General features: G+C 56.8%; 1 long non-coding RNA gene across 3 annotated transcripts; it reads right to left on the minus strand.

Moving 5' to 3' along the window:
* Positions 1 to 8,077: 8,077 nt before the first annotated feature.
* On the minus strand, positions 8,078 to 18,468 carry LOC123384283. Of its 3 annotated transcripts, none has more exons than XR_006595110.1 (5): positions 17,664 to 18,468; positions 16,861 to 16,955; positions 9,011 to 11,650; positions 8,613 to 8,699; positions 8,078 to 8,477 (listed from the first exon to the last, which is right to left on the minus strand). It is a non-coding gene; the product is annotated as an uncharacterized LOC123384283 (long non-coding RNA). The 3 variants fall into 3 exon arrangements; XR_006595111.1 differs by having other exon boundaries at positions 8,079 to 8,477; positions 9,011 to 10,662; positions 10,775 to 11,650; positions 16,861 to 18,467; XR_006595109.1 differs by having other exon boundaries at positions 8,079 to 8,477; positions 16,861 to 18,467.
* Positions 18,469 to 19,268: the final 800 nt, after the last annotated feature.

A 19,268-nucleotide genomic window follows, 5' to 3' on the forward strand; every position in this document is an offset into this window, starting at 1 on the left:
GCCGGGCTGGGGGAGGGCGGGGGGGCGCGGCGGGGGCGGGGGGGGGCGAGGAGAAGCACCTACTACCTGCCAGGGGGCCCAACTCGCTCCGGCCCCCCCCCCCCCGCTGTCTTGGGAGTGGGGACATGGGGTTAAGAGTGTGTGCTCTGGGGCTCAACGTCCGGGGTTCGCAGCCCAACTCAGCTGTGTGACCTTGAGCGAGGCTCTCAACCTCTCTGAGCCTCTTTTCCTCATCTGTAAAATGGGAATGATAGCGCCCCCCCGCAGCTGATGTGAATATTAAAGTTACCGCAAGTTCATTGCTCCAAAGAGTGCCTGGCTTGTCTGTAAGTGCTGGATAGCCTGACGACTCGGTCCCTCGTTCAACAAAGCCGCATTGGGGGAGTCCTGTGCCAGGCACAAGGGGAGGATCAGGAGACACAGGGGCTCAGCTGTCAGGGCTCTTGCTCAGCTAAGCAGGGAGGGATGACCGCCAGGAGAACACCTCCCCCCCCCCCCACACACACACACACGGGCTTGTCCTGCAGCCTCCTCCCCTGGGACGAGGCTACTGCCCAGCCCGGGCTCCAGGCGGGTGTGGGAGCAGGTGGTCAGGCCAGGGCTCCACACCCCTTTTCTGGGGGATCCCAACCCAGAGCCAACCCGGGGCAACAGCCGGCCTGGGTCCTCACCGCCTGTCCACGATGTGGGCTCTCGGGAGCAGCCACCAGGTCTCCTGACTTCGGGCCACGTGCCGTGTGACCGGGAGAAGCAGCCCCTGTGCGCGCCGGGCTCTACCCTCCCCTGGCAGTGAGGCCCCCGGCATGTCCTGCCGCCTCCGTGACTTCCGTGTCTTCATTTACAGGGGGAGAAGGTGGAGGCAACAGCACAGGTTCCAGTGGCGCCACGGTGTTGGAGAGACTCTGCGAGAGGCCATGGGAAGGGCACGGCGCTTGGCACGAGACAGAGGCCTGAGTGGAAGTCACGGCAGCTTCCTGGAGGAGGCTGTGCTCTCAGGTGGGAGGAGAAGCAGGGACCAAAGGCGTATCGGGGAGAGATACTGAGCACCTGCTACGTATACAGCCAGCACACCACCCGGCAGTTCGCGTGAGCCATATCGCTGACTCTTCCGGCCACCTGCCGAAGGCTGTACTACAGCCATACCCATTTTACAGATGAAGAAACTAAGGCCCAGAGAGCCAAAATAGTTCACTTGTTCAGGGAGTAAACTCCAGAGCCGGAACTCGAACGCAGGAGGCAATCATGCCTCCTTGTCTCCTTCTTCCCACCCTCTCTCCTTCCATCTCTCGTGCCCTCTCTTCCTTCCTTGGGTTTTTACCGTGTCCCCTTTGTGTGCTGGGTTCACGGAGACTGAGCAAACCCAGCGCCAACCCTCAGGAGCCCCTTCCTCTGTCTACCACCAACCTTGTACCGTCCTTGACCCTTCTGGGCCTCAGTTTCTCTCCTCTGGGCAATGGGTTCCATCTTTGCAGCCCCTTCTGGCCCTTGTGTCCCCGACTCAGATGAGCGGCAGCCGAGGCCGGCTGGTTGGGGCCTCTCTGCCCCAGCAAGACGGGGTGGGGGTCCTCCACCTGCTGCCACCCCCCCCCCCAAGTCCCCCGTGAACCTGCTCGCCAGGCTGGAGCCAGCCACCATCTGGAGCAACGGGCTGTTTATGGAGCCAGGCGGCGGCGGCCCTGGCCCTGACCCGGCCAATCTGGAAGCGATTAGCAGCCTGGGCTGGGGAGCATTTGGAGTTCTCATCAGTCGGTCGGGACCCCCCCCCCCCCAGCCCCCACACCCCGCACCACCCGGAGCCGAAGCCGCTCTGGGGGTCTCCAAGGAGCCCCTTTTCTTGCAGGGCACTGCAGCTCGGACCTGCTCCAAGGCCTACAGCTCTGAAAAACAGCAGCGGAGGCGGCGAGACTGGGCCACACACAGGCCAGGATGTGGGGGCGGGCTGGGGAGGGTGGGGGCGGGCGGGGGATCCGGGGCCTTCCCGGAGGAAACCTCTTGCAGAATTGCTTTTTGGTGTTTGGTTTTGAATGTACATACGAGGACATAGGGGAAACACACACACACGCACACCTCTCAGAGAGCACAGAGGGTGGAAAAGGTGTGGAGTGAAAAGTCCGGGTCCCTATCCCCCCCTCCTCCGGGGCCTCCACTCCCTCCGACCGGAGAATTCAACGATGCCAGTATCTTGGTTCCCCCACGACGGTGCAAGCGTCTGTACACAGTCTCTACTCATTCCTCTTGACCATTTTTTTTTTTACAGGCAGCAGCCCACTTTGCATTCTGTCCCACCCCTTCTTTTCCCTCCCTTGGATTAATCCATATTTCTCGCACGACCACCGCTAAGGGTCATAATGTTAATAATGCCACTAGAGGCTGCAAACGTTTCTGAAGTACTTACTTACTATGTGGTGGACACAGTTTCTGGATGCTGTGCATGGATTAGTTAACCAGTCATAAGGTTGAAGTGATCCTACTGGGAGGCTGTATTATTCTCAGCATCTCTATGTTGTAGATGGGGAAACTGAGGCACAGAGCAACAAGGCACCTGCCTTGCTCCACAGCAGTGGCTGGCAGAGCTGAGATTTAGGCCCAGGCTGACAGGCTCCCAAGTCTGTGCTCCAAACCTCTGTACCATTTTGCCTCTCCCAAGCCTCCAGAATATTCTGTCTGGTGAATTTGAGGAGGCTTCGGGTGATGCATCACTGGGCTGTTTCCGTCTTGGGCTGGTGCCAGCCGTTCCGTGAACACTGTGGCAGGACGTCATGCTGCACGGGGTTGCGGGGGGGTCCTTTCCCTAAAGGGCCTGGCCAGTCACAGGGGGTAGCAGTCGGAGGGCCGAGGGCCGTTGCCCAACTGTCTTCGTGGTGGAGGTGCGCTGACGCCTGATCCGGTCCCCTGGGAGGACGGAGAAAGCCTCGGCAGCAGCCGCGTCCCGGGCCTGTTTCCAGGGAGACTCAGGTCCAGGCCAGCACATCCAGGGTTTCCAGCTCCTTGGTCTGTCCTAAGCCTGCCTGTCTGCTCTCCTCTGATGGGCAGACGGGACTCCAATCTCCCTTCTGCTCTTCCCTCCTCCAGCCTCACCCCTCCGGTTTGGGCTCCGTGCTGCAGCCAGAGCAAACCTTGTAAAACCTAAATCAAGCCAGGCCTCTCCCAGCTCACCACCCACCTCTCAGGATAAGGTCCAACCCCCTCCATCCAGGCCAAGCCACAGACAGGTCCCCAAATTGCCGTGCCCACCTCACCCTTTGCACGGTCCATCCGTCGGAACACCCTCCACACCCTGCATCTGGCTTCTTCTCACCCTTCCGGTCTGAGCCCACAGCCTCCCCCAAACCCCCAGACTGGGTTAAGCAGTTGTCTCCCCCGGTTCCCCCGGAACTGGCCCCAGTGAATCTTCGCTTGGATCACACTGTTGTCTGATGACTGGGTCCCATGACAGAATGGAAGCTCCAGGAAGATAAAGATTTTTGCCTGTCTTACACGTTTCGGTATCCCCAGGTCCTAGAGCAGAGCCTGGAACACAGTAGGTGCACAAAAAGAAATTGTTGCGTGCATGCATGCGGAAGTGAAGGTATGAATGAATAAATGGGTGAATGAGTCGGTGGAAAGCCTGGATCTGCTGGCATAATGTGGGGGCAGTGGGGTCCTGCAGTAACAAAGAGTTTATAAGGCACCCACTGCGCACCAGGCACTTTCTCATTCCTGCCCATCCACAAACCTATCCTGGGGGTCTCCAGACGCCGGGCTGGGAGCTAGGGTGACAGCAAAGAACAAGGCAGGCGGGAACCCCGGGCTTTCCCAGCTGGTGGGGGAGGCACAGCCAACAGGAAGGGGGGCGGAATGAACCCGAATTCGTGCCTCAGCACCGCACGACCCCACTCTGCAGCCGGGAGACAGCTTGTTTGAAAGCTGCATCCTTGCGGGGGGGGGGCCTGACTGGCTCAGGGGGTTGAGCGTCTGACTCTCGATTTCGGCTCACGTCGCGATCTCGCAGTTTGGTTCGTGACTTCCAGCCCCGCAGTCTCTGAGCTGACAGCCCAGAGCCTGCTTGGGATTCTCTCTCCCTCTCTCTGCCCCGCCTCTGCTTGCACGCGCACGCACGCGCTCTCTCTCTCTCTCTCTCTCCCTAGTTCAAAAAAAAAAAAAAAAAAAAAAACAAAGGTTCCATTCTTGTTCTGGGTGTTCAAGCACAGTAACTGGCCTACTATGCACCGGGCCTCGTCCACGCAGTTTACACAGCTCTGAGGGAGGAATTTTATTGCTCCCAAGACACAGATGAGGCACCCGGGGCCCAGAGAGGCCAAGTGCCTTGCCCAGGGACACACAGAGTAAACCCAGGGAAGTAACATGAAATCACACAGAAGGTCATGGACCCCAGACTCAGGACACCAAATTCCTTCCTCTGGAAGGAGGGCAGGGTCTTCCACAGTCTCTGCCTCATTTTCCTCCTCTCTTGGAGTGGGAACGTGGACGCTCGGGCATGTTGAAAATGGTCCCTCACAGCAAGTAGCCAGGTAGCCGCGACGTACAGAGTGACTAACGGTGGACCCCAGGCAGGCTTTGACCCAGCTCTGCGTGACTCGGGCCTGAGGCCCGCCTGGGCGTGGAGGCCCCGCCCCCCCCACGCCCCTCCCGGCTCTCAGTGACGCGGCTGTGGTGACATTTGGCAACCCTGGCTGCCCACAGTTACGACAGCCCCACATCTGCCCGCTGGGGGCAGGGACTCAGGGCCCGCGTCTGCCTCACATCTGCCCGCTGGGGGCAGGGACTCAGGGCCCGCGTCTGCCTCTGCCGGCTGCCGCCTCCTCCGGGCAGCCCGCGGAGTAGCCCAGACACCCTCCCTGCTGCCCCTCCGGCTTTCCCTTTGCCCATAGCGCTTTTTACCACCCTACATCACAACTGTTTGCAGTGACCAGAAAGCGCCTGGAGGGCAGGAATCGTGTCTGTGTTGGTCATGCTCTGTCCCCAGGCTAGTGAGCAGGTGGCACTCAATGAGCATTTGCCGAATGAACAAATGAAAAGCAAGATACGTGAATCCTCCCTCCTTCTCTCCCTGCCCTCCTTCCTTCCTTCCTCCTTCCCTCCCTCCCTGCTTCCCTCCCTCCCTCCTTTCCTCCCTCTCTCTCTCCCTTCCTTCCTTCCTTCCTCCTTCCTCCTTCCCTCCCTCCCTCCCTGCTTCCCTCCCTCCCTCCTTTCCTCCCTCTCTCTCTCCCTCCCCTCCTTCCTTCCTTCCTTCATCCTTCCTTCCTCCTTCCCTCCCTCCCTCCCTGCTTCCCTCCCTCCCTCCTTTCCTCCCTCTCTCTCTCCCTCCCCTCCTTCCTTCCTTCCTTCCTCCTTCCTTCCTCCTTCCCTCCCTCCCTCCCTGCTTCCCTCCCTCCCTCCTTTCCTCCCTCTCTCTCTCCCTTCCTTCCTTCCTTCCTCCTTCCTCCTTCCCTCCCTCCCTCCCTCCTTTCCTCCCTCTCTCTCTCCCTTCCTTCCGTCCTTTCTTCTGCAGATACTAATTAAGCACCTGCTATGGGCCAGGCCCTGCAGGGACACAACAGTTCAGGGAACAGGCAGAGATCCCCGTCCTCAGGATGTGGATGTTCTAGAGGACGCAGCTTGTCAGTGACGCAGTCATCCTGCACATGAAATGCGTGGAGAAGGAGGAGACACCTTCCTGGGGCCATGGGCACCTGCAGTGGGGAGGCAGGTGTCTCCCTGATGCAGGGCCCCTGCAGGGCTCGTTCACACATAGTGCACCTACTCAGCGCCAGGTAAAGCCCGGAGAACAGTGGGAGTGAGTAGGGAACAGGTTACAGGAGAGGAAGCCCTCAGGCGCTGAGCAAGAGTGTCGGGGCCTGACCTTGCCCTCCCAGCTGAGCAAGAGTGTCGGGGCCTGACCTTGCCCTCCCAGCCCGGAAGGGTCCGGAGGAAGTGACGCCTGAGCAGCGGCTGAGGAGGAATCTTCCCTCAGGGGCAGGAGCTGGTGCAGAGGCAGGAAGGCTGCCACACCCCTGGGAAGCTGGCAGCTCTGCCCAGCAATATCCCCCCCCTCACTTTCTCCTTTGTGCAAATGAAGTGGTGCCCCCACCCCCACCGGCCCCAGCAGGGATGCTAGAAGGTTCTCTGGGAGACTTCTGGGGCAGAGCAAGGCACTTGGTTATTTTTTTTTTTTTATGTTTATTTATTCTTGAGAGAGAGAGAGACACAGAATCGGAAGCAGGCTCCAGGCTCTGAGCCATCAGCACAGAGCCTGACGCGGGGCTTGAACCCACGAACTGTGAGATCATGACCTGAGCCGAAGTCGGTCCCTTGACCGACTGAGCCGCCCAGGCGCCCCTGCAAGGCACTTGATTTAAATCCTGCGAGTGGGTTGCTTTTTCCGTCCTCCCCGCTAGGCTGTGAGCCCAATGGGAGAGGGCCGAGCACAGCCTGCACATAGTGGGTGCTCAGGGCGTGTCTGTGGATTAAATGCGCCCGCAAGTCTCAGCTTCCTCATCCGTGTGATGGGGATAACATTGGTGTGGCCGTGGGGTAGGAGCAAACCGCTCATCACACTTGGGGGTTGTCTCCTCTCCCTGCCTCCCGGTGGTAAGTCAGGCCTCTGTGGACCCCTAGAGTCCTGGTGAAAGACCCTCTCTGGGGCTGGGGCAGAAGGACCGGAGAGGGTGGACTGCACAGTCCTCTAGCTCCAGACTTTGAGGCGGGACCCTGAGGTGCCCAGAAGGAAATGACAAGCAGCCTCATTTACAATGGAAGGAAACTGAGGTACGGGAACCACAATAATAAACTCTGATGCTTACGGAGTCCCCACTCCAAGCCAGGTGCTCTGTGCAAAGCCCTCTGCTCCAAGTTTTGTCACCCAATCCTTTCAACAACCTCGTGGTAGGAAGTGAATACTATGACCAATATTTTACCCATGGGGAAATGAAGCCTTGGGGAGGTAAGTCAAGACCACACCACCAGATAACAGGGCACCTGGGGTGGGAATGCAGATCTGGCTCCAGAACCCAGAGTCATAAACCTGGCACTTCCTGTGGGGAAGCAGAGGTGGGAGGGAAGGGATGAGGGGCTCCGGGAGAGCCGAAAATAAGCCCTTATCTGGGGACACCGAGGGTCATGGAATAAATACTTGCAAGAATGTGGGGTCCTGGGGCGTCTGGCAGCTCAGTTGGTACAGCATGTGACTCTTGATCTCAGGGTTGTGAGTTCGAGCCCCACGTTAGGTATAGAGTGTACTTTAAAAAAAAAATTTTTTTTAAAGAAATAAAAAAGAATGAGTTGTTGGAGGACCCCCAGTCTCCAGCTTGCCCCAGGACCAGAATGTACTCTGCCTCATCTCACTCATTCATTCATTCATTCATAGTCAGTCAACAGAAAACAGAAGAGAGGAAGAAATGAGACCAAACGTATCCATGTAAACAATAAACATAAATGGGTTGAATGGGTCTATTAAAAAGCAAAGACTCTTGGGCACCTGGGTGGCTCAGTCATTAAGCATCTGACTTCCACTCAGGTCATGATCTCAGGGTTTGTGAGTTCAAGTTCCACATTGGGTGAGCGCACACCCTGCTTCGGGTGAACACAAGCCCGGCTTCTCTCTCTCTCTCTCTCTCTCTCTCTCTCTCTCTCTCTCTTTCCCCCCATGCCTCCCCCCACTCTCTCCCCCTTCTGGGATTCTCTCCTCTCTACCTCTCACTCACTTGCACCCTCTCTGTCAAAAAAAAAAAAAAAAACGACAAAACAAAGACTCTCATATTATGCTAAGTGAAATAAGTCAGTCAGAGGAAGACAAATATCATAAGAATTCACTCATGTGGAATTTAAGAACCAAAACAGATGAACATAGGGGAAAGGAAGGAAAAATAAGGTAAAAACAGAGGGAGGCAAACCATAAGAGACTCTTCAATACAGAGAACAAACTGAGGGTTGCTGGAGGGGAGGTGGGTGGGGGGATGGGCTAAATGGGGGATGCGCATTAAGGAGGGCGCTTGTTGGGACGAGCACTGAGTGTTATATGTAAGTGAGGAATCACTGGGTTCTACTCCTGAATCCAATACTACACTGTATTCCAACGAACTTGAATTCAAATAAAAACAAACAAACAAACAAGGACTCTTACATTAGATCAGAAATCAAAATTCATTCATTTATTTATGGGACAAATATTTATTAAATGCCTAAACTATTCTAGGTCTTGTTTTAGATTCTAATGATAGAATCTAAAAATAACATTTCTGTTAAAGAAGGGAAAACATGGGGAAAGGGAACCCGGGAAGAGAGACCTGTAGGTGCAAAGGCCCTGAGGCAGGAGTGAGCTTGGAGCAACAGAGAAGCAGAAGCGGCTGGTGAGGTTGGAGAACAGCGCTCGTGAGCCAGCAAGGCTGGGGTGCGGCAGCAAAGGCCCCGGGGCCGGGTACCCGAGAGCGTGAGAAAGGGCAGAGGCTGCGGCCAGCGGGCCAGCACCGGGGAGGGTTGAGATGCACGACAGCCGGGTCCTGTTTACATAGAGCAGAGGGTCAGTGACCAGCAACACTAGCTGGACTCTTGACCCTTTCCAGCCAGGGGCCCTTCCTGCCCTGAACGGAACCACGATGGCCCAGCACAGCCTCTGCTCGGGGAAGAAGACTTACCACCTATTGGGTGCCAGGCTCTGCCATTGGTGGTTTACATGCTTAATTCGCTCCTAAGTCCGGCCATCAGGTCAGTTTTCTCCCCATCTTGCAGAAGAGAAAACTGAGCCTCAGAGAGGTAGAGTGACCTGCCTGAGGCCACACAGTGAGTGGCAGGGCCAGGGTGTGAACTCGGGGGGTCTGACACTATCACATGCTGTCTTGACATTGCGTAGCTGCTTCCCAGGAAATGGCAGCGGGGAGCCCTCCACTGGCTGTGTCCTTGTGTGGGTCCCCTGACCTTTACTGCCTCAGTTCCCCATCTGGGAAACTACGTCAGGTCCGTGTCAGGACTTCGATGACTCCCTCCCTCAGGGCAGCGGAGTTTCCAAAGTGCTGAGCTGGCACCCCCATTCTACCTCACGATGACTCCACTTGACAGAAGAGGAAACTGAGGCTCAGAGGGGGAAGTGATTCTCCAAGGTCATGACCTCGTGCTTCCCTGAGGGTCTGGGACTTTGTCTGAGTCCACGCACTGGATGGTAAGAAGGGGCCACCCAAGGCTGCAGAGACTTTGGGGTGGGGGGGGTGGGGGTGGGCGGGGACAAAGATACACGGTCAATGAGGGAGAGGAGGCCTGGAAGCCAGGACTCGAACTCCCAGCCTCTGCCCCCCACCGCCTCCTTGGCCCCTCAGTCCCAGTTATCGCCTGAGAGCAGAGAGGGGCCACGGGAAGTCTCCCCACATCTTCTCACCCAGGTCATGCCCTAAGTCCTGCCCAAAGAAACAGGAAATGCCAGGCAGTCCCCCACCCCCACCAGGGCTGTGGGAAGGCTCTGCCTGGGATTCTGGTGCTTCTGCACTAGCCCAGCCTTGGTGGGGTTCTAGGCCCTATCAGGGCCTGCATGACCTTGGACAAGACCCTTCCCCTCTTGGGGCCTCAGTTTTCCCCTCTGTAGTCACAGGTTCTGAGTCAGAATTCTGCTGTCATCTGGCTGTGTGACCTCAGGCAGGTGGCTGTCCTCCTCTGAAGTCCAGCTCCGTCTTCTGGGGGCCATGCTCCCCCAACAGAACCCTTATTACCCAGGCAGGGGTCTGATGGGGAAGGCTGGCCTTCAGAAAGATTCCTGGGGCCCTCTGGGAAAGATGTCCCGGCTTCCATGGACTCAGGACTGGTCCAGGCACCTCTCTGCACCTCACTTTCCCAGTCTGTAAAAGAGGCAGAGCTGGGACACTGGCTGAGTTGCAAGGATTGAATGACAGAAGGGATCGGGAGGCAGGCAGCAGCAGTAGAAGGGGGAGTGTGGAGTGGATTCAAGAGAGGTACCGATAAGGGCCTCTGGGGGCCTGGAGAAGGTGGCCTCCTCGTTACTCACTCTTCTTTCCTGGTGATAAAAGGCAGGCCAGGATAGGCCAGGTGGGACAAGGGGGCAGGACTGGGCCCCATCTCTTGGGGGCTTGCAGACCACTCCCAGGGGACAGAGTGGGGAGAAGAAATAGGTCTGGGGCAGGGGTGCAGGTGGCTCTGTGCCTCCCCCTGGTCCTTCCAGGCAGAAAGAGGGTGCTTTCAGGTGCCAGGCCTTCTGTGAGTAGTCCCAGACCCTGGCTCCAGATCCCAGCCCAGGGCCTTCACAGCAAGCCGTGATTCCATGGAGTCAGGAGAGGCTGGCAGCTCAGAGAGGCACAGCAGCATGCCTGACGTCACACAGCCGAGTTGCCACTACCTCTCTCCAGCCTCCTTCCCCCGCCCCACCCCCCGCCCGGAGACAGTGACAGTCCCAAGTGTGAATGGGAAGGAAGCCACCTGCCAGTTCCATGCTGGGGGATGAGGGGGTGGAGAGGAGGGACAGCATGAGCCCCAGACCCTTCAGAGACTTGGGGAAACCAACGTTCCAGGGAGGGTCATCTGGCTTTGAGGCACCAAACGTGCAATGGGCTCCTGTAGGTGGGCCTGTCCACCTCCCAGTGCCAGGCATGTCCTGGGACAGAAGAACTTGGGAAATGAGTTCAAGCTGCCTCATTCCATCTCACTACAGACACTAAGCTGCTTCTCGGAAGCTTGGTTTCTTTGCTGTAAAATACAATAGAAGAAGGTAACGGTGAGAGATCCTGGATGTAAAGCCAGTATCTAGAACACAGCTCAGTAAGCCAGGCTTGTTCTTATAGCTGATATTATTAGAGACCTGTTATTTAATCCCTCTGAGCCTCGGTTTCCTCATCTGTGAAATGGGTACAACAGTCCCCTCTACAGAGAGTCCCCCTGAGGATTCCAAGAGTATCCATATAAAGCACTTACTATGTGCCTGGCTTTTTTCTTCCGTTTCCATTCCAACACCCACCACGGTGCCTGGCACATAGTAGGTACTCGATATGTCTTAGCTGAGGTTATTACTGTTATTATGGCCCTGATTTCCCCCCTCTCCAGCTGTCTGAGTTCTTGGGCAACTCACCAACTCACCACCTTGCTCAATTTCACTTTCCTGCTTCATATATTGTAATAACAAGAGCACCTACTTCTCGGAGCTGGGTGAGGATCCATTCACGCATTCCACAAATGCTTATTAAGCACCTACTGGTTTAGGGTACAACTTGGAACAGAGCAGAAAACAAAAACCAAAAACGGCCCTGTCCTTAGGAAGCTGACGTCTGTGGAGGGGAGACAGGGTGCATCTGTATTTATAAAGCATGTTAGAATTGGAAAGAGCAGGGAAAGGCAGTCCTATCAAGGGGGGTTTGGTGGAAGGGAGAGTGTGTCGTAGCTTTACGTGGTGTGGCTGGGTCTGAGAGCGTGATGGGACGCGGTGGAGAGCGGGGTGGGGGGTGGCCGTATTGGGCCTGCGGCCCTGGAGCCCCAGTACCCCGGGGCCCCAAGGAAGGCCTGGGAAGCACCGTGTGATTCATCAAGGGCCTTGGGCTTTGGGTTTTGGCCTAGACAAGCCTCCGCTTGGCCTGGAAATCCTCACCTCTGGGGCCTCTCCTAGGAACAGTTGAGGTGCCTGGACCCTGGCCGGCTCTGTAAACCTCTGCCAACCCTGCTGTCTGGGACATGACTTCTCCACCTGAGGATTTTTACCATTATTTTAGCTATAATTATAAATTATATCATAAAACTCCACAGTCTAAGGATTTTGCATTAGATACTATCATTAGCTACATCTGAGAGCTGAGGATAGTCTGGCGGCAAGTGGGGGGTGGGGGGTGGGGGTTACTGCCTGAGGTCACACAGTGGCACAACTGGGATTTGAACTCCCAGACTTGCGGTTCCAGGGGCCAAGCTCTTGTCAAAGCTGGAGAATGAAACAGGCGGTCCAGAGGTTCCACTCAGCCCCATTGTAAGGTAAGTGGGGAAACTGAGGCACGGGCAGGCTCAGGGAACTGCCCCCAGCCACACAGAGACCCACAGAGCAAGTCCAAGAGGCCCCTTCCCAGGAGCTAGGGGGCTCTGGGCCCTGCAGGAAGTGGCCAGGGCTAGGACAGGCTGCTTTGATCTGCTTTATGAGCCGTGGCTGTTTATGGAGGCCCGGGCCCCCGCCCCCTGCCACCCGGGACTGGGTCTCGTCACCAGCACTCGGGATATTAGCAGTCCTGGGAGAGTCTGCTGGCCAGGGTCTTGGCCCCATTTCCTCCAGCCTGGCCCTTGCCCTGCCCCCTGGCCTCAGCCCTTGGGAACAGGGCAGAGGGTCCCCCCCCGGGCCAGATGCCCTCACAGAGGGGCCTCCTTGCACCTCCTCTGCAAACGCGGAGCCAGCTTGGGCCCACCTCAGGGCCTTTGCTCTCGTTATGCCAGCTGCCTGGAGCCCGCTCCCCAGCTCTGCCAGTGCTACACTGTGGCTCCTTCTCAGGTCGCTCTGTGTCGCCTCCTCAAACAGGCCTCCCTGACCTTCCCGGCGAAAGCAGCTCCCACCCTGGTCGCCCTCCCGCACCTCAACTTAATTCTTCATCACCTGTATCACTGTCTGGAATTTTGTTGCTCATTCTTTTTCCTGTGGATTTTCTGCCTTCTTCCTGGGACACCCCTCACTCGTCCTACTCGCTCCTGTGTCCCCAGTGCCTAGCATGGTTCTAGCACACAGTAGGTGCCCAATCAATGTTTCTTGCGTGGAAGAAGATTTCCAAGAAATCTTCAAAAGAAATTTTATCATTTCTAAGAATCTTTGTTGGAGGGGTGAACCGTGGGCAGCTGGAGCCCCCAAAGCATTTCTCAGGGCCCCCAACCCCCATGCCTCACATGTGCTTGGGAAATTCACAGAGGGGAGTTTCAGCCCCATTTTGTGGATGGGGAAACGGAGGCTCGAAGAAATGATGTGACTTGCCCAGTGTCCCCAGCCTGAAGGAATAGGGCTGGGATTCTATCCCAGGTCCCTCTACCCCAGACCCCATGGTCTCCGCTCCCCCTCCCCCTCCCCACCACAACCCCCATGCCCCCTCCCACCTTTCACCTCCCCGCCCTCCCGGCCCTCTCCACCCCCCACCCCCCCTCACCCAGGGCTTGGCGCATGCCTGTGATGGTTCCTGACAAGAAGCAGCTGGGGACAGGTGTCTGACCAGCCAGGCCGGTTCCAGGGCATGTTTGGGGGGGCACTCCCCGCCCCACCCCTCCCTCCCGCCGGGTAATGCTGAGGGATGACAGTGGACACCTGCTCCCACACCTGCCCCTGCCCCCTCACCCTCATTCAGACCCTGCGAGTCCCCACCCACCACCCACAAGGCCACAATGGATGGCTTGTCCTCAGAGACCCTCAGAATGCCTCCTCCCCACCCCGTCAGCTCCCCGCCTGTGTTCTGTGACCTGGGGCAGGTGCACCCTGCTTTGGCCCGGGGAGGCAGCAGGCAGGAGCTTTCATCCTTCTCCATAGACACCATTGGCTGCTGCCTGCCCACTCACCCTGGCCAGCTGGGGAACCTCGGGGCACAGGGGCGGGGGGAGGGGAGCATGCGGGCACCTGCTGGGGGCAGGCTGGTTCTGGTTTTTACAGAATTCACTAGGCTTCCCAGCAACCCTGGAGGCAGTCCCTGTGGTCATTACCTTATCCTAGCTGAGGCAATGGAGGCCCAGGGACAGAGAGGGCAGGGCATTTGCCCAAGGTCACATAGCAGGCAGAACCAGAATCCACGTGTGTTTTTTTCCCCTATTCCTTCAACTTGTCCTGCCTTGGGCCATCAATGTCACCGTAGCCTTTGCTAAAACCTAGCATGCACCAGGCATTCAGCCAGGCCCAAATTCACTGAAAATACTTGTACAGTAGCTAGGGATTTACCTAGCAAATCATTTCATTGTCAAACCAACCCATGAGGTCGTCACCCAGAGTATGCCCCTTGCACAGACGAGGGAACAGGTGCAGAGAGGAGTGACTTGTCTGAGGACTCAGAGACAGGTCAGGGCTTTTGTAATTTATTCAACAAATACTTATTGAGCACCTACTGTGTGCGGGCCAAAATAGATGGGCAGGGATCGAAACAGACACACTCAGCTTTTATGGTCTTTACAGCCCCGTGGGAGAGACAGACATGGAACCATTCAAGAAGTGATATACACTAAGCTTTGCAGACGGGCCTGGGTCTGGGCTGTCTCTTGCTAGCTGCGTGACTTTGGGCAAATTACTTAACCTCTCTCTGCCTGTTTCTTCGTTGTGTAAAATGGGAGGTGATGGTAACACGTACCTCATAGGGTTGTTTACAGTTCTTAGGGAAACTGCTCTCTAAAGCTATTGTTTTCTGTTCTTTCATTTTACAAAACTTTATTGAGTGCCTACTGTGTACCAGACTCTAGTCTGGAAGCTTAGGACACAGAGTGACCGAGATGATACAGCTACCGCCCTGTTGGGGACTCTGGGTGGAGCCCAAGTGTCCTGACCCCCAGGCCAGGCGGCCACAGAACTGCATCCAGCCCCATTCCTCCTCCAGGAAGCCTTCCATAATGACCCTGCCCTGCGGGAACTCTGGGACTCTATAGGCTGACTGACACTGACACTCTCCATCTGGGTGCCCAGAGACACTCGTCCGGAGCTGGCACCCATCACAGGATGGAGGGAAAGTTTAGGCACTGGCAGGATGTTTTATCCATTAAAGTCCTGGCAGACGCCAGGAGACGGGCGGGGTGGAGGTGTGGGTGAGAAATGACTTTTGCAGGCAGGACAGTGCCTCCTTTGCTGTCCAGGTCTGGCTTTTCCCTGGAGTCCCAGCTCCCTACCATGTGTCCTCCCTCAGCCCAGGCCACAGGAAAACTGAATGCAGAGAGGCCTGGGACTTCTCTAGGGCATCCAGTAAGCATCCAGCCTGTAGCCTCCGCCAGCAGGCAGAGACCGCAAACTGGGGGCCCTCAGACCAAGCCAGGCCCACAGAGGGACAGAGGAGTCGTTTTGGCCCCACAGGGTCTAAAACACAGGAATTCCTTGCCCACAGATTTCCATCAGTACCCAGACTTCCTGTTTTCCCACGGAGATGGCCCTTTCCCACATGACAATGAACCCCGTCCACCACAGTCCCCACCAAACCCTACTGCCCCATTCTTTGCTCATTTAAGTACCTGCCTAACATCTGCAGGCAAGTGAAGTCATCTGACCCTTGCTTAAAGCAAGGGAAAGAAGAAAAAACAGTGAAATTGTAGGCAGGGGTCAGTGGAAAAAGGATTTGGGCTCCCCAAAGCAGCCCCTGGAGGCACCAGAATTTGCAGCCCCTGCTGGGAAGGAACAGCCCTCTGACCTTTCCTGGAGCTGCTGACCCCCGGGGCCTTTCTCTAGCCAGGACCCTACAGGCGAGTACGTGCATAGCCTGAGGCCTCTTCCAAGTGGATTTGTGAGCTCATTCACAAATGTGTTCACCGGCGTGTGTTTGCGGGCACAGAAAACCTTTGGCGGCCTCAAATCTTGGGTCTACCATTCCCTGGCTGTGTGGCCCTGGGCAAGGGCCTCACCCTCTCTGGGCCCAGTTTTCTTGTCCGTAAAATGAACCTAGGGCTGGTGCCAGAGAAGAGGGAAGAGGGCTTTACAATTTGATGGAAAGCCAAGTGCCTGGCACGTCCTAAGGGGTGAGGAGCCCGAGGACCAGAGAGGTGGAGCCCATGGCCCAGAGCCACTGGCCAGGAGGGGAAGAAGGATTCGAACCCAGGCCTCCTGGCTCCTGGGGCCACGTGCCGACTCCCCCAACACATGGAGAATGCTGCTCTTGGCCCAGTTACCACTCGTCCCGTTTCATGGTTGATACCGAGTGTGAGGGGCACACCCTGTCCTTGGGGTTTCCTGAGTTCACCGGGGCTCAGCGTGCGTGTGTGAGTGGCAGACCGGGCCTTGCGTGCACATACCCGCGCATGCGTGTCCGTGTGTATGTTGTGGCTGTGTGTGTCTGTGACCGCACACACACGTCTCTCCGTGCCTACATATGTCTGCCCCTGAGCGCACGCTTATCCTTCCGGCCAGGCACGTGTTATCTGTGCACGCACACTCCCGTGCCCCCGCGTGACCTAAGTGCATGTAGGTGCCCCCACCACGTGTGCACGAATCCACGTCTGCCCTGGGGGCTTCTGACCCCACGGGGACCCTGCAGGGCCTCTAAAGAATAGTGAGCTGAACCCCCACCCTCCTTCCACACCGGACCCTCCTGCTCCCGTGGGCTGCGCTCGTGGCTGGGACCCAGCCCCCTACATGCGTCCGGGCACCTGACAGAAACACCAGGCATAAAACACACAGGTAGCTGCCGTATACGATCACGCAAAACCCAGACATGCCGCATTGCACACGCCCACAAGCACCTACAAACGCAGAAGCACAAACAGCCCCACAGCGGACACCCAGCACAGAGCCACAGATGGACGACGGAAGTACCCAGGGACACGCACCCCCAGGCCCCCACATCACAGACACACGCTCGCACACGTACCCGCCCTTCAAAGCCACCCCGGCCGGCCGGCACCGCGACGTCCACCTCGGATGATGACCAGCCTGCCCGTCTGACATCACCTCCCGTCCCTCCCTGCCCTCCACTCGGCCGGCAGGGTTCACACCTAACAACGGCATAAACCTGTCAGCACGCGTGATGACCGGCCCCAGTGGGATGCATTGAGAGGGCCGGTCTAGACCAACAACCAGGAGCAAAGCCTGGCTCTGCCCATCCCGCCTCTGACTTCCCCGTGTCTCCCCTTCCCCATCTGTGAAATGGGAGCAGTAACAGATGTAAGAATCAATGAGCTAGTCCAATAAAGCTCAGCAGGCATGACTAGTAGGAGCAGGTGTGATTTCCCTCCCCAGAGGCAGCCGGTGTTTCGTTTTCTCACCAGGCTTTCTGGGATCCTCCACCTGGGCTTTCTCTGCTGGGTTTCTAGCTCCCTGTGGGCAGCGATGGTGTCTGTCTTGTTCCTCACTGTTCCAGCTCCGTAGATGTTGGTGGAACGAATGAACACATGAATGAAAGCATGAAGGAATGAATGGGCCAGTCCCAGGCCCTATTACAGCCGGCCCAGCTCCAGAAGGCAGTGAGAAGGCCGTTTGGCAAGATCAAGCCCTACCCAGGGAGGGCCTGGACCCAAATGCTTGCAGATTCATTTCAGGTGGTGGGGTTTGCTGCTCTATGTGGTGTAAAGGCCACAACATTCTCAGAAATCCTTAAGTTGCTCAAAATACACTAAAGACCAGCCCCTTGTCCCCCTTGGGATCTGCTCTAGCCACACTGGCCTCCTGGCTGTTCTTTGAACACATCAGGCACATTCCTGCCTCAGGGCCTTTGCACTTGCTGTTCCCTCTGCCCGGAATGCTATTCCTGACCCTCAGATAACTGCACGGCCCCATTTCCCCATCTGTGCAATGGGGACCATAACGGCTGGGTCAAGGAGGAATGAGCTAGTTCTGTAAAGGCTCGGGAAAGGGACGGGCTCTCACCGCTTATGGCTAGCATTAGGTCGGTGTTATTTCCTTCCCCAGAGGGAATAACTCCTGCTTTCTGTCTCTGCTCAAACGTCACTTTCGCAGTGAGGCCACTCCTGACCCCACTCCACCCACCGCTGAAAGTAGCCCACCCCTCCCCTTGGAGCTCTATTCTAGGTCTCTGGGCACTTTTCTTCTCCACCACTCTCACCGCTACCTGGTGGTGTTCTTTTCTTTGTTGCCAGTCTCCCTGTGAATCCCCTGGGGCACGGAAACTGCTTTCTGCCAAGTTGTAACTCTAGCGCCTAGAACACTGCCAGGCACAGAACAGGTTCTCAATAAATATCTGTTGAATGAATACATAAAGAGACACAATAGAAGAGAAAGGAATGGAAGGCTCTAGAACAGACCAGAACACATGACAGAACAGGAACAACGCAGTGGACTGGACATGATACACCATGGCAACCCAACACGACCCAGCAAAGCCAGGATGAGCCTCAAGGCCTCAAAACCTGGTGGAACAGCCAAGAACCCCCTCCTAAAACTATGATCCAGAACCCCAGGGGCACCATCGGGGGCAAGTGGCTGAGAGCTACATTTGGATTTTCTTTGGGGGGGGGGGTGGTCTTCCCATACCACCTCCCTCCAGCTACCCTAGTCTGAGGGCTTTTCCACCCACATGGTCTCTGTTCCTGTCCAGCCGGACAGGTCAGGGGTGGTTTCTGGTCTGGGCACTGGGGCACTGGCTCCTGTCTGGGGTGATTCCTGCTGAGTCACTGGCTAGGCTCTCAGGATCCCATGGGTCTAATCGTGCAGGGGGTGATGAGACAAGACACTACGTCTATGTGAGTGGTGGGTGCTGGGCTGGCCACAGCCTGCTTCTCCCCCTCACTGGTGGCTTCTGTTTCACCTCTCCCCGCTGCATGGCCCTAGAAGGACCCAGCCCCCACCCAGGCCTGACCAAGGCTCTGGCTAGCCTGCCGGTTAAGAAAGAGGAGAAGAGAAGACTTATGGAACCTCCCCCCCCCCCCCCCCCGCCACAAGAGGCCCTCCACAGGGGACCTGGAAGGTCTGACCTTCAGGCCTGACCTTGGAAGCCTGAATTCACTTGTGGGGCGGGGTCCTGGCCCAAGGCTTGGGCCTCATGTCAGGGCGGGGGGCAAAGTAGGGGCATCCTGCCTGTCTGCCGGGAGGGTTGGAAGGTCCTGATTCCAATCCGAGCGGTGTCTCTCCCTAGCCCTCACCCTGATCCGTCACTGCGGTAGGTCAGCTCCCCCCCTAAATCTATCTAGAATCTGACCCTGTCTCACCACCTCCATTGCCCCTCTGCTCAGGACCCTCCAGGGGCTCACAGAACAAAAGCCAAATCCTCACTGTGGCCCAATCTGCCCACCTCTGCTCCAGCCATACCCGTTTCCTTGTTGTTCCTTGAATATGCCCACCATATTCCTGCCTCAGGACCTTTGCATTTGCTGTTCCCTCTGCCTGAAACTCCTTTTCCCAAATATTCACACGGCCCCCTCCTCACTGCCTTCATATCTTCACTTGGCATCACTTCCGGAGACGTCTTCCTTCAACCCCTACCCAACATGAAGACCAACCTCTCTGAGGTTCCGACTCCCCCACCTGTGCTTGATTCTTCCCCCCTAACCCTTACCACCACACATTGTGCTACAATGTGCTTGTCTAGCTCCCTTGACAGCAGGGAGACTATCTGCTCTGTTCACTGTTTTATCCCATGTGCCCAGAGCAAGGTCTGGCCCACAGTAGGTGCTCAATATATTTGGGGCAGATAAATGAATGAACGGTTGAGCTGGAG

This window comes from Felis catus, chromosome A3, assembly GCF_018350175.1.
Source record: "Felis catus isolate Fca126 chromosome A3, F.catus_Fca126_mat1.0, whole genome shotgun sequence".
Taxonomy (NCBI): Eukaryota; Metazoa; Chordata; class Mammalia; order Carnivora; family Felidae; genus Felis; species Felis catus.